At 41.3% G+C, this 23,952-nt stretch overlaps 1 long non-coding RNA gene across 1 annotated transcript in view; it reads left to right on the top strand.

Moving 5' to 3' along the window:
• Positions 1 to 23,699, top strand: part of LOC144824587 (uncharacterized) — a 100,859-nt gene extending 77,160 nt beyond the window's left edge. Inside the window, exon 3 of the long non-coding RNA XR_013609022.1 lies at positions 19,773 to 23,699. This is a non-coding gene — a long non-coding RNA (uncharacterized LOC144824587). The remainder of the gene's footprint in view (positions 1 to 19,772) is intronic.
• The last annotated feature ends 253 nt before the right edge of the window (positions 23,700 to 23,952 follow it).

Genomic DNA, 23,952 nt, shown 5'->3' with positions numbered 1-23,952 from the left:
AAGATCACGCAACGTGGCCTCACGTAGTTAGAGTCTTTCCTCTAACTTTGACATCATCCGATGTCTCCAGGCAGCTTCTGTCTCTCGCGCTACAGCTGCGCACGGCCCGTGCTGGATCTCGATCCCACTTCAAAAAAAATGCCGCTCGGAATATTTTTCAACGGAAACCTTGCGACCGGGGCCAGCCAACTTAAAGGAGATAAGTAATCTTATTCTGTTACGCTACCTTTTCCACATACACCGGCGTGTCCAGAGTGATTCCCTCCACCGGAGATAAAGTGTTCGAGGTGTCTGTAGTAAATACCTTGGAGACTTCTGTGCATAGCAATTGGTTTATTGCGCAGTTTAACAGCAAGACATCTTCATAAGGAGCTGGCCAGGCACAAACTGACTCAACCTAGAATACCAGGAGGAGTTCAGAGCCACTTACATTCTGGAATACAATGAGGTAAGGTAGTAATGAAAATAGAAGTAGGAATAATATACAACACATCTTCTCTCGTTGAAAACAAAAGAAATAAATGGCATGAGAAAAGTAATTACCTACTCGTAACTAAAAGAAGATTATTAGGAAAAAGATAAAACAGGGAACAATGATAAAATGGGGAAAATACCTTGGTTCATTAGATGTCTGTTCAATCACAACAGTAATCATTTAGATATAACGGTGGTCTACGAGATCTTGGACATTTTGAAGGTGGCTGATGTAGGTCATGAATTGGTGAAAGAACAGACTGGTTTGATGCTCCACTACTGGATGGAACATCAGGAGCATCGCCGCCACCATCCCTTCTACTCAACCCTTCTACAGAATTGGAGGAAGATGGAACATGAGAAGAGATGAACATGTAACCAGAAGAACCACTATTACAATCATGTTGAACCTGAGGAGAATCAGTATCAGATATTTGAGAACCAGTATCAGAACAAGCTTTCCTCAAACTCCATTTCTCTCCATTGGAGAGCACCACATAGTAAGGGTAAACTTTCTTCACTAAAAAGGGACCTCTGAATTTAGACAAACCTCCAGAAATCCTATCGGATTTCACTTTAACGAGGTCACCTTTAGATATTTTGCTAGGAACGGGCTCCACCACCTTATTGCTAGAGGACGTCTGTACAGCTGAAGTAAAGTATCCAGACGTAAGAGCATTTTTTTGTCACATCTGATTGAGAGACTAAATCTTTAAGCCAAGAGGGAGTCAGTTTCGTGCTGGGGGTCCTACCTCTCATTATCTCAAAGGGAGACTTGTTCTGAGAACCATGTAAAGTAGTGCAATAAGCATAAACCATTTCACGAACCATACCTGAAGCTGAGGAACCCTTAGAAACAGCCATCTGGATGGTTCCTTTGACTAACCTGTTTAAACGCTCACAAAGACCATTCCCTTGGGGATTGTAGAGTGACGTTCTGTGATGTGAAATACCAGAACTTGCTAGAAATGAGCGCATGTCATGAGAAACCAACTGTGTTCCGTTGTCAGTAATGATGACATTAGGAAAACCTTCCATGAAAAACAATGACCTCAAATATCTTATGGTCGTATCAGTAGTGATGTCCTTCAAAAATTCGACTGACATCCATTTTGAAAAACAATCTACTACAACAATAGCAAACCTCTGAGACACAGGTAGTTCATTCATTGGACCTATAAAGTCAAGACATATAGTATGCCACGGTACTTCTGGAAACTTCAACTCCCCTATCTGAGAACCTGCAGAAATTTTCAATCTTTTCTCTCCCATCTTACAGGTAGGACAATCTTCAACCCAGGAAGAGGTGGATGAGTCCATACCGGGCCACCAAAAGTTCAACTTGAGTCTTTGTTGTGTTAATGTTTGTCCCAAATGCCCTTCATAAGCAATAAGTTTGGGTCTCAAATCAGCAGGAGGAACAAATTTGTCTCCACGCATTATGACATTATCTTCACATACAGACATTTCATCAATGATCTTTAGGAAAGGATGTACAGAAACATGGACACAACTTTCTCTCCGTGTACCCAATTTGATCAATTGAATGACTTCCTGCAAAACACAATCTTTAGACATAGCCTCCAACCAATCTATACGCGAAAAAGAACTAGCACCTAGGGAAATAACATCATTAATCCAAGCAATGCTTTCATCAGTACCCTCAAGACTGAACGTCTCACTAGATTGAGACTTAGTCGGTACAGCCAACCTAGATAAACAATCAGCCTGAAAGTTTCTCCACCCCTGTATGTGAGATATATCAAAGTGATACTCCTGGAGTTTGGAAGCTAACCTCGCCAACCTTGGGGAACTGCAGGCTGCACCACCAGGGGAAAGTATCCTGATAAGCGGCTTATGGTCAGTCTTGAGATTGAATCGTGTACCCCACAAATAAGTGCGGAAATGATGTGTGCCCCATGCGGCAGCTAAAGCCTCTTTCTCGATGACCGAGTAATTCTGTTCACATCGAGAAAGAGTGCGGGAAGCAAAAGCAATGGGCCTCTCGCCATCTTTATGTGACTGCATCAGAACAGCACCAACTCCACAAGCACTAGCATCAACTAACAACGTTGAATTTTTTTTTGTATCAAAAGGTGCTAAGACTTTTGCAGTGCAAATGGCGTCCTTGATGTCATTAAAGCACACTTCCAGTTCATGTCCCCACACAAATTTGCATCCTTTCTTAAGTAAGGTTCTCAAGGGTAGTGTTTTTTCTGAAAATTTCTCTACAAATTTAGAATAGTACTCTATCAATCCCATGAAAGAACGTAACTGGTCCTTGTCAGTAGGACAAGGAGCAGAACGTATAGCCTCCATGAGATCTTTCTTTGGTTTTACTCCACTAGAGGATATCTCATGACCCAGATATTCAATGTCCTCAACTAGAAAGGAACATTTCTCTTTCCGCAAGGAAAGACCAGTGTCCCAGATCCTATGTAGATAATAAATGGTGAAAAGCGATGCACAGCCTAAAAGAACTTGAACAAGAAATTAAAGAAATTGATCAAGAACTCAAGAAATGTTAACCCCAGAAGATCTTTCAAACACATTGGCTGACTTAAAGATTACATTAGACAAGCACCAGAAAGAAATCAACGAGCGGAAGATTCGGAAATTTCGCCGTGATACGCTTGATTACAAGCTTGACGAGGTTTACTCGTGGGCAGACGTGTACGCCCAACGACGACGTAATCGACCAACCAACACACAGACTGATACATCATCTTCTGGTAGCGACACCTCAACTCGACCGCCCCGCAGCACTATACCTCCTAGACCAACTCATGAACCTGCAAGCACATCCGCCACTTCACAAATTCAGACCTCTGCGGTTCATTTTTTAGAGGTAGACACGGACCACGTCGAAGACTCAGGAGGAGCCAGAGTAAAAGAAAAAGATTCAACCGCTCCAACCACTCGGAGCAAGGTAACAACGAAAGATCCCAAACCGAAAAAGAACATTTAGTTATTAACATTTCGAACACTACCATCACTTCACATCAGTTGAATCTACTCGAAAAAGGCACATCGTTCATTCCTACCACTGACACTAATCTACTGGAACTCGAGGTTAGTACCTTCAAATTTGTAAGGAAACTTAGGTTACGTTATTTCTTCGAAAAGGTTTTACCACCTACCATTGACAACAAACCTGATGAACTAAAAGGATTGAGACCTATAAGCACATTTCAAGCTCCTTGCAGCCACAAGTCAATCGATTTATTTGAAAAATTGGTACGCAACGACGTGTCAAAAATCAATTTCCAGCGCCACAACCGGCGCCAAAACCTCACCACTAAAGATCGTGATGTCCTTCAATCTTTGGCCAACAATAAGGAAATTAAATGCATGAAATCCGACAAGGGAGGGGCTCTTGTCATCCATGACAATTCCATGTACACTCGGCGACTACAAGAACACATACGTGATGCTTCCTTGTATATGCAACTGGATAACAATCCCACAAGAGAATTTTATAATACTCTTCAAGACATCGTCATGAAAGCTTTTCAAAACAATGTCATACAGGAACGCACCAAGAACTTTCTTTTACCACAGCATCCCAGGAGCCCGACTTTACAAATGAGCCCCAAAATTCACAAAGATCTCAACAATCCACCTTTTCGGCCTATTGTGTCCACCAAAGGTTCAATTCACGAAGCGTCAGGGAAACTAATTGATAAATATTTGCAACCCATTGTTATCAAAGCTCACAGTTACATCAAGGATACAACTGAACTTTTGACCAAATTATCCAACATTCAAATAGACAATGACAACAAGTATATAATGTGCACTGCTGACGTCAGCTCCTTGTATACATCCATCCCTCACCAGGGAGGCATCGAAGCTATCGAACAAGCTTTACTTAACAGTGACATCAACGTTCCCATGCAAGCTTTCCTCATGGAATTGATGGTATATACCTTATACCATAGTTATTTTCAAGTTCACAATGAGTGGTTCCTACAGCTTTCTGGAATGGCCATGGGAAATTGTGCGGCCCCTTCATATGCCAACATGTATATGGAAAACTTTGAAAAAACACACATATATGGTGACCATATCAATCAAGGAAAAATAAAAATGTACGTCAGATATATCGACGACCTATTTTTCATCTGGATGGATTCCAAAGATTTTCTTGAACAATTCCTTTGTCAACTTAATTCCAAAGATGATCGAATCAAACTAACATGGGAGATTAGCGACTCTGAAATTACATTTTTAGACGTCAACATAAAAATCACCACCAATGGACTCACCACTGATCTTCATAGGAAAAAGACTGATCGCAACAACACCCTACACTATAAAAACCATCATCAAGAGTCACTAAAAAGACATTTGCCGTTTTCTCAACTTTTGAGAGTCAAACGCATCGTTTCAGATGAACACACCATGGAAATTCGCATGAATGAAATGCATAAACGATTTCTGGATAGAGGTTACCCCTTACAGGTTCTTAATGAGGCACAATCTCGTGTGGCACAAATTACAAGACAAGAAGCTCTGTTCAAAAAACTGATTTCAGCACAACCACGCAACGTCCTGGTTTCCAAACATTCAACTGTGAGCAATGTCTATAAAAAGATCATACTTAAACATTGGCCCATTCTTCAGATTGAACCAGACTTCGATGAAATGTTCAGATTTGTACCTTTGTTTGCCCACACACGAAGTCGAAACATCAAAGAAATATTGACCAATCCTACAACCTCAAGTCAACAATACAAAGGCACACAGCCTTGTCTGAACTGCAGACACTGTAATTCCATCATTAAAGGGAACTTCATCCATCACCCCATGAAAGGCAAGGTCATCAAACTTCGAGTCAACGCCACATGTGACTCTTCAAATTTAATCTACGCATTAAAATGCCCGTGTGGTAAATTATATGTGGGGAAGACCGAAAGAAAAATAAAGACTCGCTTAAATGAGCACAAATCGAACATTCGATTAAAAAATGTAAAGTCCAACATTGCCATTCACTTTGATGAAGCTCGTCACTCTATTGCACAATTGCAATACATCATTTTGGAAATTGTCAACAAAAAGGAGGGAACTGATAATAACAAACTCCTTTTGAAAAGAGAACTGGAATGGATATACCGTCTGCAGACCCAAAAGCCTTTTGGGTTAAATGATCGTTGTGAATTTAGTTGCTATTTATAATGCCTGTATCATGCTACATTGCCTTCTTGCTGCGTGTGTCTTTATATCTTCGACTCTTTACAGTTAATTTTCTTTTCGTCATCTTTTTACCCTCTCATTATCACTATGTCCTCTAGAACCTCCTTTTTTTGTTTATTTTCACCACTCCATCATGGCGCTAAAACACCTTTTTTCCAACCTTGGCTGAGTCCGTTTTTCATGTTTGCACCTTTCGCCTTCCTTTATGTTCGTCATTTCCGACACTTTGCCCAAGCGTTCTTGGTAGAATCCCGAGCCTGCTAGTAACGCGCTGCGTTATACTGAACTCCGAGTAAGTTTTTGAAAAGGCACTTTTACAGTGTTATCACTGCCCTCCACGTCCGTTAAAGCTAAGAGCACCCTGTTTGCCTCGAGTACACCATTAGTCACGACCCCGCATCTAGCCTTTAGCCATGAGCCACGTCACTCGTATTTTTTCACTCCTTGATCGGCACTTTAATCTTTAACCTCCTCTTGGCCCCCACATATGATTAAAGCCCAGCGCGCTGTTTTGCTTTAGTTTTATGTTATTTGACCTGATTGTTACCCGTCTCCTTCTTTACAGCACTCCTTGATAAAGGGCTCCGCCCGAAATGCATTGGAGTCGCATTTCTTGATTGTTCCTCATTTGAAAATGAATATGAATGAATATGAATACATGATTGATATGAATTAAATATCAACTTGGTTTTGAGGATTAACCCTCGCCTCAATAAATTCAACTATATGGATAATCTGTTATTGAAACATTCTTTATCCGGTGTGCCACCTGTGGGGATGTAGTAGCATGGTTCATGCATACACAACCTTTTGACCAGATCCTATGTAGGACATTCCTCAGGACATGATTGTGTTCAGCAACAGATTCGCCAAAAACCAGGATGTCGTCCTGGAAGAACACTACATTTTTTAACCCCTTGAAAATTTCAGTGACTAACCTTTGGAATACACTCGCCGCCGATATCAAACCAAAGGGAAGGCGAGTGAATTGAAAGATGCCTTCCGGAGTGATAAAGGCGGTGATATGTTTCGAGGACTCATGAAGCTTGACTTGGTGATAGGCACTCTTCAGGTCCAGTTTTGAGAAGTATTTTGCTCCCTGAAGAGTTGACACCATCTCTGAGATGTTTGGTAAGGGAAAGGTGTCTGCTATAATACACTTATTTAAGGCCCTGAGGTCCACACAGAACCTAAGTTTACCATCAGCTTTCTTAGAAATAACTACAGGAGAAACCCAGGCTGATGCTTCGGTTGGTTTTATGACTCCAGACTGAAGCATCTCCTCAATCAGTGCACTCACATCCTCACGGATAGAGATGGGAATCCTTCTGACCCGGTGTTGTACAGGTAAGCTGTTCTTCTTCAGCTTGATGAAGTGAGAGTAACCTCTCAGCTCACCAAGTTCAGCTTTGAACACCGAACTAAATTCATCAAGAATGGATTCTATAGTGTCATCATCCACTACCATGATCTGATTCTTGGCTCTTGGATTGATGACAATGTACAAATCATATTGATGAATCCAGCCTAGGATGGGAGGACCATCAATGGAAACGTACACTTTGCCCCAAGTTGATCTCTTTTCAAAACAGATGTCGGATTCAAAGAAACCAAGAATTTCTATCTTCTGGCCATTGAAACCCTTAGGTGATATGTCACTTTCGTTCAAATTCATCCCTTTCCAGAAAGTGTCAAAAATAAATCTGAGAATGATGGTATGACGTGACCCTGTATCTACCATCAAAGACCGGTGCTGAGTCAAATGTAGCGTAGCATTCATCGCAGTGAGATCCCAAGGCAGGATTCCTGCCATCCGACTGGCCGCACCTGACACAGGAGAGCCTGCTGTGCCCCTATGCAGAAGAACAGTTCATACAGCTGAGGATGTTGATTTAGGCCCAAGGCGCTGTGGAGGTCATAGAGGGCGGCCTCCTGTGGTGGGGCTGATCCGATGCTGTCAGGAGCTCCCTACTGTTCCAAGCAACTACTCCGAGGCCATCTACTGGTGCCAGACTCCTTCCAAAGGCACGCCCTGGGATATGAATCAGTGCTGCGCACGGGACTGGTTGTTAACTGCAGTGAAGTACTGGGCAGCCTGGAAGTATTAACGGGAGTTCGCCATCTTGATTAGGACCAGACTCCACCCCCCACTTGTGTGACTTCCATTGTTTAGTAAATAGCTTTACTGCAGTATCTAATGATATCAGGTTAGAATAGGGCATGTTAATATTTAGGAAGGAGCTAGTGCTAGAATTATTGCAAATTGTGATGTTTTATAATTCTGAAATGTGATTTGTTTAACTTTGATCATCTTATGACGGCTGTGCAGTTTTCATTGACTTCCATAGGGAATTAGTTTATAAAAACTAAGAAATTTGGAGGTGAGCCAGTCTTCTGGCTCTCTGACGTTTTGAGATTGAACCCTTGTTAGTTCGTCTTATGCATAGAAGTTATACAAATATTGTTGTCTTTACTTCATGTCTTTTTTTGGTGCATTTTATTGAGCCTTATGCCATGTTCCATATACTGATTTATTATGCATTGCATTCAATTACTAATTCTTACCTTCAAAGTTAACCCTGAATGAATTAAATACGCCTTCAATGCTTATAATTTCATTATTGAGGCTTGAGGATGTATTTCCTTGAAATGCTATTTCTTGAAATTCCATTTGAATGCTGTTTAGGGTCACATGGCCTCATATAGGCTTGAAGTTTAACACCGTTGACGATCTTGCAGAGGTGTTTTATCTGACAAAATAGAACCAATAAACACTATTACATTTTTTACTGAACGATAGAAGAAGCATGTGATAAAAGTCTGGTAAATAAAGTACCGAAAAAATCTTTGAACCTGCTTTTGGTGATGTTAGAGGGTGGTGATGGCCCCCTCATGTGCTGACGCATAGGTTATCCACAACACTTACAGTAGTGGATTAAAGTTTTTTCTTTACTTCTATAATTGTAGAAATATCAACATGTGATATCTTCCCATAACTCTCGTGTGGTGGACATTTAGAACACTCCACATTATATCAGAAATAGTGATCTTTCTCTTGCAGTTAGAAGAAAGAACATGGTTCTGGGAAAAGACTAGCTGAAACAGATGAACTGAGAGCAAACCTGTAATGAAGGGACGCAGGCAGATATAGATGATAGCTTTATTAAGATAAGCTAACAATACAGGTGAGTGCCAGGAGGTAGCTCCGTCCCAGGATCCACTACAGCATAACTGCCACCCTTCAACCCCATCAGTCCACATTCCAACCCTGACATCACACATTCTACAGAGCACATCACGAGCTCTTAAAGCAACAAGGGAATAAATAACATAACACATCCCCCTCCCTTAATCAAAAGAAGCAAGAAAATAAAATAAACAGAAGATAATAAAAAAATTTTTTTTTTAAATGAATAGATAAATCATAGAACATTAAGTAACATAGTCCTTAAGCCATGAAGGTAAAACACAAGTTCTTTTTCCATGCTCCCTTCCCACAGCGGCGGAACCACCCATGCCACTGTTAGCGTCAGACTCAGAAATAACATCGCTATCAGCAACCCCTCCCCCCTTCTCACCAACGGACTAACTGACAACAGAAGAGTCTACTAAGACACCCCTACTGTTGTCTCCCACATCCGCAAGTTGGGATTGCAAACAACTATTTTCAAAATGATCTTCAATCCAATGTAACCATTCCGTTCACCACTCACCACAGTACACTCCATATTGCTTTGTTCAGGATTAATGGCAATACTTTTCATGTTCCACACTCTCCCATCACTTAGTCTTACAGCATTTCTCAACACTTCCTTAACCTGTTTTGGTGGATCAAAACAACTCTCTCCCTTCGGTACCTTCCCAGGCTTCCTCACACGCACCCAGTCTCCTTCAGCAATATGTATGTCTTTCGTACCATGATGAGCATCATAATAATTCTTGCTCCTAGCGTGGAGCAGCTCCAAGTCCTTCTTAACTTTAGAAGGAGACCACTGAGACACTTTCCCTTTCACCAACCACCCAGGGTTAACTTTGCTCCTAGGCAACCTTCCTCTCATCATGACAAATGAGGAGAGACCAACGCCAGTCTGTGATGTAATTCTATAAGACCACACCGCTTTCTGCACCTGAACTTTCCAATCCAACCCCTTGTTAACAGCAGCCTGAATCACCCCCTTGATCACTCTATTGAATCTCTCGACAGTGCCGTTGCCACTAGGATTGTATAAAGCAGAAGTTTTATGCCTAACACCACATTTCCGAAAATACTCCTCAGCCATATGCGACAGAAACTGAATGCCATTATCAGTGAGAATACAACTTGGCAGACCTTCCATGATAAAAATCTTATCTAGAAATTTCAAAACAGAAACAGTGTCCGCCTTGTCAACAAACCTGACTATAGGCTACTTAGTAAATAAGTCTATAGCAACCAGACCAAATTCACTCATGGCACCCAAAGGTCCAATAATGTTGACAGCAATGGTATCCCAGGGAAGACCAGGAATCAATCCCTCACTCATGCTTGGTTTCAGAGTTCTGAGAGTCTTGTCAGCAGAACAACAAACCTTACAACTCCTCACAAATTTCTCCGTATCCTTATCAACCCCTGGCCACCAAAACATATTTTTAACAATCACTTTGTTCCTACCAATTCCAAAATGCCCTTCATGGCATAATTCCAAAATCTTTTGTCTCAACGAGACAGGGGGAATGACTCTATCGCCCCTAAAGAGTACATTCTTTTCGAGAGATAACTCCATTCTTACCTCCCAAAAGGCTTTTAACCCATCATCTCTGAAACATTTCTTAGGCCACCCCTTCCATATATATTCTAGAACCCTCTTGAGTTCCACATCCTTCTCCTGCTCTACTAACCATTCTTCGTTGCTAATAGCAGGAGCTCCCGAATCGTGCACCAGAGCTACATTAAAAGCACCCCAAGGGTCATCTGCACACTCTTCAAGTGGAGAAGGCAATCTCGACAAACAATCAGCAACTAGATTGTCCCTGCCAGGTAAGTAAATCATCTTGTATATGTACTCTCTCATGCGCAAGGATAACCTGGCCATTCTTGCTGAAGCTCCAGAAATCCCCTCCGATGACAAAATTTTCACCAACGGTCGGTGATCCGTGCGAATGACCACTGGTTTGCCCCAAACAAAAGCTCTGAAATGCTCCAATGCCCACGCACACGCTAACGCCTCCCTCTCAATGATAGGATACCTTACCTCAGCAGGTGACAGTGCTCTGGAAGCAAATAAAATTATCCTTTCTTTCCCTTGACCATCCACTTGTGCTAACACAGCCCCCAGACCCTTATCACTGGCATCAGTTGTCAACAAAGATTCATAATTAGGGTTAAAACTAGCTAAGGCATTGACATGTTGTAAATCATCTTTGATCCTAACAAATTCGTCTTGGCAATCCTTTGTCCAGTCAAATTTGATATTTTTTTTCAGCAAATTCCTTATGTTAAAGGTCTTAGATGCAAAATTGCTCACAAATTTCGCACAATACTCCGCCATCCCAAGGAATGCCCTCACCTCTTCTTTGGTACAAGGTGCTCCCGAGTTCACGATATTCTCAATCAATTCCGGTTTGGGCCTGACACCTTCTTCACTAATAATGTGACCTAAATAAGATACGTTCCTCTGACTAAATTTACATTTTGACAACTCAACAGTAAGCCCAGCTTTCTCCAACACCTTTAAAACTTGTCTTAGCTTGACATCATGCTCTTCCTGGTCCTTAGCAGCAACTAAAATATCATCCTGGAAAAATGAGATCATCTCCATGTTCCCTAACAATCTGTACATCAGTCGCTGGAAGACAGCAGCAGCTGATGCCAGCCCGAAAGGCATCCGTTTGAACTGATAACAACCAAACGGCGTGATGAATGCCGTAAGACTCCTTGACTCCGGTTCTAACTCCACCTGGTGATACGCAGCTGAAAGGTCTATGGTAGAGAACCATGAAGCACCATCCAACAGGGAGACCATTTCTTTAATTTTCGGTAATGGAAATTTCTCCACAACAATGTTATTATTAAGATGGCGTAAATCAATGCACAGCCGGATCTTGCCGTTAGGCTTACGTGCGACAACAATAGGACTAATCCACTCAGACGCCTCCACTTCTTCTATGATCCCCTTCGCTAACAGACCTTGCAACTCTTTTCTTACTTCCTCTCTGATTAACATCGGAATGGGTCTCACCTTGTGAACCTTAGGTACCGCGTTAGTCTTAAGTTGTATTTTATGCTCAAAACCTTGTAACTTCCCCAACACTTCACTAAATACTCTTGGAAATTCTTTGCGTAAAACATCACTCAATTTACTTTGCTCATCCACCACCAACACTTTCTCCTCACTATTGGGGTCTAGGATGATGTTCAAATTTTTCTGGTCAAACCACCCCAATACCGACGGCCCAATCTTAGATACATACAACTTCCCTCTTGTGTTCCTTCTCTTAAACAAAAATGTTAGCCATCTGTAACCTAGCATTTGAATCCTCTTGCCTGTGAATCCAATGGGGTTAATATCCGACTCATACAACTGTCCTCCAATTTTACCCACAAAATTCTTCTTCCATACATCCTCATTGACAATAGTGTAGGGAGACCCAGAGTCCGCATATACCTCCACAACCACACCTCCCAAGGAGATATTACATAGGGGTTTGCCTTGTAACGACTCTTCCGAAATATTAATCACATAATTTCCTCTTACATTTTTCACACATTCACTTTCATCCTCAACCTGTTCAATTTCCTCCTCATCCCATATGTATTTAACATTGCTTCTTCTTCGACACATTTTGCTAAAATGGCCTAATAATCCACATATTGAACATTTCTTTCTTAAAGCAGGACAATTTCTGCTGTATGCTAAGTGTTCCTTGCTATCACAGCGATAGCATCTTCGTTCCTCTCTTTTCACATCAAATTTCTGAAATCTAGAAGGTTGGCTTAACTCCTTTCCCTGTAAGCCTGGTTGAAATTTATTCTGTGGTTTGTAGGTGGTCTGTATTTTACAAACTGTATTTGCGCTCTTATCCTCTTCTGTTTCTTTTACCACCGATGAACACCTGCCCGACATTTCTGCTTTTCTCATAATGGCCAAAACATCATCCAAAGGCGCATCGCCATTCACCCATAACCTATCCTGTAATGTAGTATTATTGTTATGCATAACCAGTTGGTCCCTTATTAGTTCATCGTGTAAGTCTCTGAAATTGCAATCAATAGCCAACTTCTTCAGTCGTCCACCCAGTCATCAACAGTCTCCTGTTTTGTTTGTTTTCTTTGGAAGAACTTATGCCTCGTTACACCAATGCATACCTTGGGTGCGAAATATTTATCCATGTCTTTAATGCAATTTTCAAAAACATCCAAATTTAAGTCCTCAACCTTGCTCATGCGTGAATGAGTTTTCAAACCAATCGGGCCCAATGAATGTAATAAAATCCTTTTCTTTTGCTCCGGTTTAATTTTCTTTCCTTCATCGATCGCTTCAACATAGTTTATAAAATACTCCTTCCACTCAATCCATTTAATAACCGGCTTTGTACCAGTTGCCCAAAAAGGTTCAGGGGGAATAATCATAAAATTCTGTTGAGCCATTACTATACTTGTACTTCCACTGGCTTCACTTGTATCACCTTGGTCCATCACATACAACTTCCACAGTTTTTTTTTTTTAATAATTCGAATAATACACCAAGAGAAATAGTGGCAAATCTGTTTGCTCCTGCCCGACTCCCTCACCTGTATTAAAAAAAAATACTGTTCTGCCTTAAAAATAATTTCACTCTGCGCCCAACATGTCTTATATTTTATATGAGTCAATAAGGAGGAATTACTCAAGAGAAAAGGAAGAAAAAAAAATAAAGTCACCGTTAATTCCTTTTCATTGCGTAGATCTGTTCAGATTTGTTTACAGAAACCATCTCCTCATTCGCGTTGCTCCGGTGGAACAGGAAAAGCAATAAAGATGTCCACCACGTAAGATCACGCAACGTGGCCTCACGTAGTTAGGGTCTTTCCTCTAACTTTGACATCATCCGGTGTCTCCAGGCAGCTTCTGTCTCTCGCGCTACAGCTGCGCGCGGCGCGTGCTGGATCTCGATCCCACTTAAAAAAAAATGCCGCTCGGAATATTCTTCAACGGAAACCTTGCGACCGGGGCCAGCCAACTTAAAGGAGATAAGTAATCTTATTCTGTTACGCTACCTTTTCCACATACACCGGCGTGTCCAGAGTGATTCCCTCCACCGGAGATAAAGTGTTCGAGGTGTCTGTAGTAAATACCTTGGAGACTTCTGTGCATAGCAATTGGTTTATTGCGCAGTTTAACAGCAAGACATCTTCATAAGGAGCTGGCCAGGCACAAACTGACTCAACCTAGAATACCAGGAGGAGTTCAGAGCCACTTACATTCTGGAACACAATGAGGTAAGGTAGTAATGAAAATAGAAGTAGGAATAATATACAACACATCTTCTCTCGTTGAAAACAAAAGAAATAAATGTCATGAGAAAAGTAATTACCTACTCGTAACTAAAAGAAGATTATTAGGAAAAAGATAAAACAAGGAACAATGATAAAATGGGGAAAATACCTTGGTTCATTAGATGTCTGTTCAATCACAACAGTAATCATTTAGATATAACGGTGGTCTACGAGATCTTGGACATTTTGAAGGTGGCTGATGTAGGTCATGGATTGGTGAAAGAACAGACTGGTTTGATGCTCCACTACTGGATGGAACATCAGGAGCATCGCCGCCACCATCCCTCCTACTCAACCCTTCTACAGAATTGGAGGAAGATGGAACATGAGAAGAGATGAACATGTAACCAGAAGAACCACTATTACAATCATGTTGAACCTGAGGAGAATCAGTATCAGATATTTGAGAACCAGTATCAGAACAAGCTTTCTGATATAGAGCCACTCTCCTCAAACTCCATTTCTCTCCATTGGAGAGCACCACATAGTAAGGGTAAACTTTCTTCACTAAAAAGGGACCTCTGAATTCAGACAAACCTCCAGAAATCCTATCGGATTTCACTTTAACGAGGTCACCTTTAGATATTTTGCTAGGAACGGGCTCCACCACCTTATTGCTAGAGGACGTCTGTACAGCTGAAGTAAAGGACCCAGACGTAAGAGCATTTTTTTGTCACATCTGATTGAGAGACTAAATCTTTAAGCCAAGAGGGAGTCAGTTTCGTACTGGGGGTCCTACCTCTCATTATCTCAAAGGGAGACTTGTTCTGAGAACCATGTAAAGTAGTGCAATAAGCATAAACCATTTCACGAACCATACCTGAAGCTGAGGAACCCTTAGAAACAGCCATCTGGATGGTTCCTTTGACTAACCTGTTTAAACGCTCACAAAGACCATTCCCTTGGGGATTGTAGAGTGATGTTCTGTGATGTGAAATACCAGAACTTGCTAGAAATGAGCGCATGTCATGAGAAACCAACTGTGTTCCGTTGTCAGTAATGATGACATTAGGAAAACCTTCCATGAAAAACAATGACCTCAAATATCTTATGGTCGTATCAGTAGTGATGTCCTTCAAAAATTCGACTGACAACCATTTTGAAAAACAATCTACTACAACAATAGCAAACCTCTGAGACACAGGTAGTTCATTCATTGGACCTATAAAGTCAAGACATATAGTATGCCACGGTACTTCTGGAAACTTCAACTCCCCTATCTGAGAACCTGCAGAAATGTTCAATCTTTTCTCTCCCATCTTACAGGTAGGACAATCTTCAACCCAGGAAGAGGTGGATGAGTCCATACTGGGCCACCAAAAGTTCAACTTGAGTCTTTGTTGTGTTAATGTTTGTCCCAAATGCCCTTCATGTGCTATAGCAATAAGTTTGGGTCTCAAATCAGCAGGAGGAACAAATTTGTCTCCACGCATTATGACATTATCTTCACATACAGACAATTCATCAATAATCTTTAGGAAAGGATGTACAGAAACATGGACACAACTTTCTCTCTGTGTACCCAATTTGATCAATTGAATGACTTCCTGCAAAACACAATCTTTAGACATAGCCTCCAACCAATCTATACGCGAAAAAGAACTAGCACCTAGGAAAATAACATCATTAATCCAAGCAATGCTTTCATCAGTACCCTCAAGACTGAACGTCTCACTAGATTGAGACTTAGTCGGTACAGCCAACCTAGATAAACAATCAGCCTGAAAGTTTCTCCAACCCTGTATGTGAGATATATCAAAGTGATACTCCTGGAATTTGGAAGCTAACCTCGCCAACCTTGGGGAACTGCAGGCTGCACCACCAGGGGAAAGTATCCTGATAAGCGGCTTATGGTCAGTCTTGAGATTGAATCGTGTACCCCACAAATAAGTGCGGAAATGATGTGTGCCCCATGCGGCAGCTAAAGCCTCTTTCTCGATGACCGAGTAATTCTGTTCACATCGAGAAAGAGTGCGGGAAGCAAAAGCAATGGGCCTCTCGCCATCTTTATGTGACTGCATCAGAACAGCACCAACTCCACAAGCACTAGCATCAACTAACAACGTTAAAAAAAAATTGTATCAAAAGGTGCTAAGACTTTTGCAATGGAAATGGCGTCCTTGATGTCATTAAAGCACACTTCCAGTTCATGTCCCCACACAAATTTGCATCCTTTCTTAAGTAAGGTTCTCAAGGGTAGTGTTTTTTCTGAAAATTTCTCTACAAATTTAGAATAGTACTCTATCAATCCCATGAAAGAACGTAACTGGTCCTTGTCAGTAGGACAAGGAGCAGAACGTATAGCCTCCATGAGATCTTTCTTTGGTTTTACTCCACTAGAGGATATCTCATGACCCAGATATTCAATGTCCTCAACTAGAAAGGAACATTTCTCTTTCCGCAAGGTAAGACCAGTGTCCCAGATCCTATGTAGGACATTCCTCAGGACATGATTGTGTTCAGCAACAGATTCGCCAAAAACCAGGATGTCGTCCTGGAAGAACACTACATTTTTTAACCCCTTGAAAATTTCAGTGACTAACCTTTGGAATACACTCGCCGCCGATATCAAACCAAAGGGAAGGCGAGTGAATTGAAAGATGCCTTCCGGAGTGATAAAGGCGGTGATATGTTTCGAGGACTCATGAAGCTTGACTTGGTGATAGGCACTCTTCAGGTCCAGTTTTGAGAAGTATTTTGCTCCCTGAAGAGTTGACACCATCTCTGAGATGTTTGGTAAGGGAAAGGTGTCTGCTACAATACACTTATTTAAGGCCCTGAGGTCCACACAGAACCTAAGTTTACCATCAGCTTTCTTAGAAATAACTACAGGAGAAACCCAGGCTGATGCTTCGGTTGGTTCTATGACTCCAGACTGAAGCATCTCCTCAATCAGTGCACTCACATCCTCACGGATAGAGATGGGAATCCTTCTGACCCGGTGTTGTACAGGTAAGCTGTTCTTCTTCAGCTTGATGAAGTGAGAGTAACCTCTCAGCTCACCAAGTTCAGCTTTGAACACCGAACTAAATTCATCAAGAATGGATTCTATAGTGTCATCATCCACTACCATGATCTGATTCTTGGCTCTTGGATTGATGACAATGTACAAATCATATTGATGAATCCAGCCTAGGATGGGAGGACCATCAATGGAAACGTACACTTTGCCCCAAGTTGATCTCTTTTCAAAACAGATGTCGGATTCAAAGAAACCAAGAATTTCTATCTTCTGGCCATTGAAACCCTTAGGTGATATGTCACTTTCGTTCAAATTCATCCCTTTCCAGAAAGTGTCAAAAATAAATCTGGGAATGATGGTATGACGTGACCCTGTATCTACCATCAATGACACTTCATGAGAGTCAATCTTGAAAATAGCCTTCGGTCTGTTCTGTCTAGGATCCTCACCAACGACATCTATTTCATCGATTACTAAAAGTCTCTCAGCTTCTCCTTCAAGAAGGTAATCCTCAACAGTAGCAACTCTTTGCTTAGGTTTTGCCTTGCACATCTTCGAGAAGTGTCCCATTCTGCCACACTTGAGACATTCCTTGTTTGCCGCAAAACAAAACTTTGCTTCCGAAGAATGACTACTACTTCCACATGTATTGCACACTTTGTAGCTAGTGAAATTTTTCTTTTGTGGAAATTTTGGCTTATACTTTACCACTGCAATGTTATCCCCACCACAATGTTCACATTCCGTCAGGCTTTTCTTATCAGAAACTACTGATACTTCTTGTTGAGGGTTCACTTTGTGGGAATCGAGAGCCTTCATACATTTGCTAGATTCCTCTATGACCTTTGCTAGATCAATGGCATCCTTGAGCGAAGGATTCTTTGCTGCCCATAACCTTTCCTGAATTTTCTTATTTGAACATTGTACTATAAGTTGATCTCTAATGAGTTCGTCAGTCATGACACCGAATTTACATTTGATGGACAACTCTCTGAGTTGAGCTACAAAATCATCTATAGATTCAGACTCCTTTTGTCGTTGAGTGTAAAATTTATAATGGTTCATGACTAGATTCTCTTCTTTCGAGAATCTTACTTCCAATCTTGCTACAGCTTCCTTGAACTCATCGTCCATTTCTTGCCCATTAGCTCTTAAGGCTATAGGTAAAAATCTGAAGACTCTCTGCCCCTCTTTGCCAAGTGTGCTTAAAAGAATAGCTTTTTTTTTTTTTGCTGAGAATTCTTGACCATCTAGTGCTTCGAGGTAGTTGTCAAACATTATATACCAATCTTCCCATGGTATTTCTGGTGTGCCAGGTTCAGCTAAAAATTGTGGTGGTAAGGTAACCAGGATTTGTTGTGTCATGTTATAAATTTGAATTATTTATATATAAAATAACCAGTTGAAAAGTCAATATGGAAGAGTTCACAATATTTATTTATTTATTTATTTTTTGTTTTTTTTAGCTAAAATGTAAAATTCCGTTTTTTTGACATACCTTCAATTAGATTCAGTGCACAGTTAGATTTTGTTCAGAACAGTCCTTTGAGGAACTTCTATGCTTATTGATCGTTAGGCTTCTGCTCGAAAACGCTCGAAGAAATTCTTTAGACACTGTAATTACGATGTAAATACTCTATAAAATGGCCGCCACTTCAGTTCGAGGCTTGGAACGCATCAGCGTGAGGCGTGGAACGCATAGATGCTTTGCGCTAAGGTGATTGCGCATGCGTGAGTGCTTGAGCTGCGTTTGACTAACGCGGTGACATCATATACAGCGCGCCTAGCAACAGTACCGGTTGCCGATGTGCTCGCGCTTGAAACGCTGTACTCACGATTGTCCTACAATTGTCCCAAATTTTGCTGGCGTAGAGTAGACAGAGAGGCTGCACACGTCGGGTTCTTCACCTTTTTAGAAGATCACTCGTCCGCTGTTATGTTAGCACAAAAACGACCTAAATCTTCTTGGAACGTCGAAGATGACCACAGGTATCTCTGACCAGCTTCAAATCGTCGCCATAAATTGTAGTAAATACCTTGGAGACTTCTGTGCATAGCAATTGGTTTATTGCGCAGTTTAACAGCAAGACATCTTCATAAGGAGCTGGCCAGGCACAAACTGACTCAACCTAGAATACCAGGAGGAGTTCAGAGCCACTTACATTCTGGAACGCAATGAGGTAAGGTAGTAATGAAAATAGAAGTAGGAAATATATACAACAGTGTCCACACTTAAGGTTGTTCCTCTTTAATTCCTGAAGTCGATAAAAATCACCAGAAAAGGTTTCCTCTTCATATTAATGGGTTCCTTCATTTGTCCATCGTCGCCAATTGTAATGAAGGGACGCAGGCAGATATAGATGATAGCTTTATTAAGATAAGCTAACAATACAGGTGAGTGCCAGGAGGTAGCTCCGTCCCAGGATCCACTACAGCATAACTGCCACCCTTCAACCCCATCAGTCCACATTCCAACCCTGACATCACACATTCTACAGAGCACATCACGAGCTCTTAAAGCAACAAGGGAATAAATAACATAACAAAACCCGACAGATATGGTATCTAGTGAAAATCTACCAACTTCAAATCCATGTTAATTCATTGCTCTTTTTATCATTACAGCATCGGTTCCTTCAGAATCCGTGGTTACAGGAGGGGCGATTTTGGAGGACAGATGATGAACTTCACAGACAACTGCTCAAACCTTTATGATCAGTTTCACCTCAATGACATCCACTCCTGTCATGTGAATGATGGGTACAGATCTTCTATGAAGAGCCCAAATACAGAGTACATCGATACTAGATGTGACCCTGGAGTACAGGAGATACAGCGGCGGGGGCGCCATGAGCCACCTGATGGGATCATGTAGACAAGTGGTTAATATCTCAAACTGTAGACATTGTACAGCTGTAATGTTTTTTAATGCTCAGAAAATGTTTTACAAAACGTTCTTTCCATACTCATTAGAAAATGCCATTAGCCAATATACAGTCAATATGAATTTATAAATATATGTGAGGCAGTGTGAAATTAGAATATTGGTTAGCAGGGCTTCTTTTAGACCCGCACATGGGTGAAGTCAATTGAAAATGTTTTTGCATCTTTTTCTTTTGGTGGCAGCTGTCTGATTTTATAGTTAATTTTACCATCTGGGGGTGTCAATGGTGTTGTTTCCTCCAGACCGGGACAGTGTGCTTCTTTTCCGCATCTCCAGCTCATACATTAAAAATCTCCAAGTTAAGTCGTGTTTTTTTTTACCACAGAAATCAGAAATGCAAAGAAAAAATAACTGATCTGTGTTTCCAAGCTCTTATCTCAGCAAAACATGTATTAATTTGACCCCCATGATATTGCGGCATAAATTAGTCAATGTTGCGGCACAAAAACGGGAATTTAGCGGCACAAAAATTGAAATTATCTGTCAGAGGAGGGATGATGCATTTGTTCACTTCGCTTGTGATATGCCCTGTTGAGGGAGATGTGGGTGAATGTGGTTTGCCCTGGGTAGGGAGATTTCACCTCATGCCTGCGCACACTTCAAGTGTCACGTGCCAGATATATGAATATTTGGGCACTGCCTTTCTATAATTATAGCTTCACAGACAAATGGACAATTAAAAGGAGGTGCCTGTACACACACCCGGGAGGGTTAGAGCTGTCCCACTTCAGTGGTTTCCTGCCATGTGTAGAGAGATATGGAGTTTCCTGTCTACTCGTGTTCTGCTAGGGCAAGAGAGATTTTGTTTGGGAAGGGAATATACTGCCAGTTCGATAGTGGTCTGACAAATTGTAGTAATGTCAGCCATGTCTATGATGTATTAATGTTCTGTTATCACCGGGTTGGTCATTACCTTGGTGATAGAATGTATGTATTCAATGCTTCTGGGACTATTTGTTTATTCCCTGGAAGCTGAGGAGTTGAACGGTATTAAATGACTGTTTCTCCACCAACTCTTGTGTTTGTGGTCACCTCACAAATGTGGGAAGTTGGCAGTGTTCTATGCTCACTGAACGTGTGATGCTCTAAAGGCATGGAGATTTTCCGTTGTGAAAGATCCATGTGGTCATTTCATCTTTGAGGCGGACATATGAGATATTAGTGATTTACCGCATGAACGTTTAAGTCCACTTGTGATTTGCTGAATATGTTGTGTGTGCTGCGTTCAGGCCTTTCTGATGGCACAGGTAAACAACCCCTACTCGAAGAGGCAGTGCCACAGGCATAGGAAACACGAAGTGCAGTTCCCAGAAACGTGTGGATCCTTCAGACGGTATGTAAATGCAAGCAAAGGGAGGAGAGTGGGTTGTGGTCATTAAAAGGTGGATGTTAGCAGCCTGCCAAAAAGACAAAAGCCTCCATGTAACATGGGGTAGGAAACACAAATGTCATTGCAGTGGTGTAACAAACCTTGAGAGGACCCCCTGCAAAGTGCCCCCCATGCTGTGGACCCAGTTAGGCAGGAGCTTTCAGGCCAGGGACCCGTCACCCGTGCACACAACGCAGGGGCTGAGGGGCCATTGTTACTTCATTGTATGTGACCCATTCACTACTGGGTTCAGAAAGCCCTGAACCCTGTGCCCACATGAAGAGAACAAGGCACCGTAGAACATACACCATTTCCTGCAGAATAGACATGTCTGAGGTCACCTTGACCTTCCACCATCCCCCTTGCCTCATATATGTTACAGCTCAGTCTGCTTCGCTGGTGGTGCGTGAGTGGGGAATGAGTGCTGAATGGGAGCTATGAGAGTCATTTGGGTCTAACAGGGTGGGCAGATAAGTCCTTGGTCCTGGTGGAGTGACCTGCATACATCAACTTCCCTCCCTTGTAACATTTGTGGGACCTGTGATCCAGCGGAGCTCTCCAACAACCCTCAATACTCATCCCACTTAACCCCGGAGCAACTTATTTCTACTCATCGGTGGGGCCCATAGCATCGCGAGTAACACACACACACACACACACTACTCCTGAATCAGCGAGAAAGAAGGCGAGCTGCTGGTTAGCGGGGTACCTAAACTCTATACTTTATACATTATATACATTTCAACATTTCCGATATCAATGCTAACCTGTTAACCCGGAAAACAATACATCAAGGTACTCTGCTATTTGGTCGCTGGACCAACTGCTATTTGGTCGCTGGACCAACTAGTAGAAATCAGTTGATGGTGATTAAGGCCAGCTCAATCATAGTAATCCTATAACTTTAGCATTTATTCAGTCATGACATTTATACAAAATATTGTATTTATTTAGACAAGCAAACTTTAAGCATTTTAATTAGTACATGTTAAAGAAAATGAAATTTAGAAAAATATATTACCCATCTGTCATAAGCAAATGACAGAGTCGCATAGGTTCCCAAAGTGTCTCTCTATTCTCCTCAATGCCTCCCTTCCAAAATAAAAACTCTGCATTTGATCATCTTCTTTGCTCCATCAAAAGGTAAAGTCCAAAAATATTTCAAAGTCTCTACCACCATAAAATTGGCCAAACTGACAGCATGTCATGGTGCAAAATAAAATCTGTGGAGTAACCTTTTTTTCTCTCTTTTGCACAGACCTTTTTATACCCTATTTCTCTAACTATCTAACTTAAAATTGAATCTTTTAGGGTCCACAGTTATTTTTGATTGGTCCATTAGAGGGGTGGTGATGATCACCGGATGTACTCCTTGCCAAACCAGTTTGCATTTTAGCAATGTCATCCTCAAAATCTTTCCCATGGCATTCATCTCAGATTTGTGCTTGTCATTCTCCTTTTGTAACACTTTTCATTATTATTTTTCAATGCTGTTTCTTTCACACGATTTTAGATGCAGGCATCCTTTGGCATGCTTCCTCACTTTAGACCAAGCTGACCTTGACATCGCTGACTCCATGTACAGGCCATTATATTCACACAATCTACCAAACGCACATCTCGAAGTGATGTCAACGATTCAGTAAACAGCTATTTTCCACAGTCAAGCCGCGCAGGTGTCAATTAGAACTAATGCAAAAACAAACACAACATAAATTAGATTTAGAATTATAGCCCTTCTGTTTACTTCCCTCCATTCTAATTTTCCCAGTTAGTTGTTACCTAGCATAAGCAAACAGATAGCATCATTTAACTTACCTATTGTATTTTTCTCCTGCCATGAAATATTTTTCTCTACTTTTAAGCACAAATACACACGCTTATTTGATTAAATATATATTATTACAGGTCTATATTAGTGTGACTCGTTTACAATTAGTAGTATATTATTTTTGCAAACAGCAATTAGTTTCCAATGTGTAATGTAAAATGTTTAAGTGCATTTTGTTGATCAGTTAACATGCTTCATTCTGTTAATTCTGTTATGGTTATGAGAGTTTAACTTTACAAGGGGTTCACAAAATATTTTGTCTCTTCCCTGCTCAATCACCTGACATAATAATGATGTATCTTACATGAACTGGGAAGTTATGCCTCGTGAATGCCTCAGAAGGTGCATTAAAACACACTGGAATTCTTCTGCAGGACTGTGGTATTTTTAATAAAGACAGTACTTGCATGTCGTAGTATTTCTTAGTGTTACTAGGGCAGTCATTGAATTTTTCAGAAGAAAAATATTATATGCTCTGAGATTACTCCTTCCCACCTGGCAGGAGCTTTATACAGCTAATGGAATACTGGTGCCTCTCAGCAGGACAATTGTACTGAGATTGTGCTGGCACATCACAGAAGGACTAGCACCACTTCTTAGTATGTCTCTACCGATGTTACCAATAGTATCAGCACTTCACACCTAGCCTGCACTGTTGATA

The sequence above is a fragment of the Lissotriton helveticus genome, chromosome 3_1, assembly GCF_964261635.1.
Source record: "Lissotriton helveticus chromosome 3_1, aLisHel1.1, whole genome shotgun sequence".
Taxonomy (NCBI): Eukaryota; Metazoa; Chordata; class Amphibia; order Caudata; family Salamandridae; genus Lissotriton; species Lissotriton helveticus.
The sequence above is the reverse complement of the archived record's forward strand: the minus strand, read 5'-3'. Positions and strand labels throughout refer to the sequence as shown.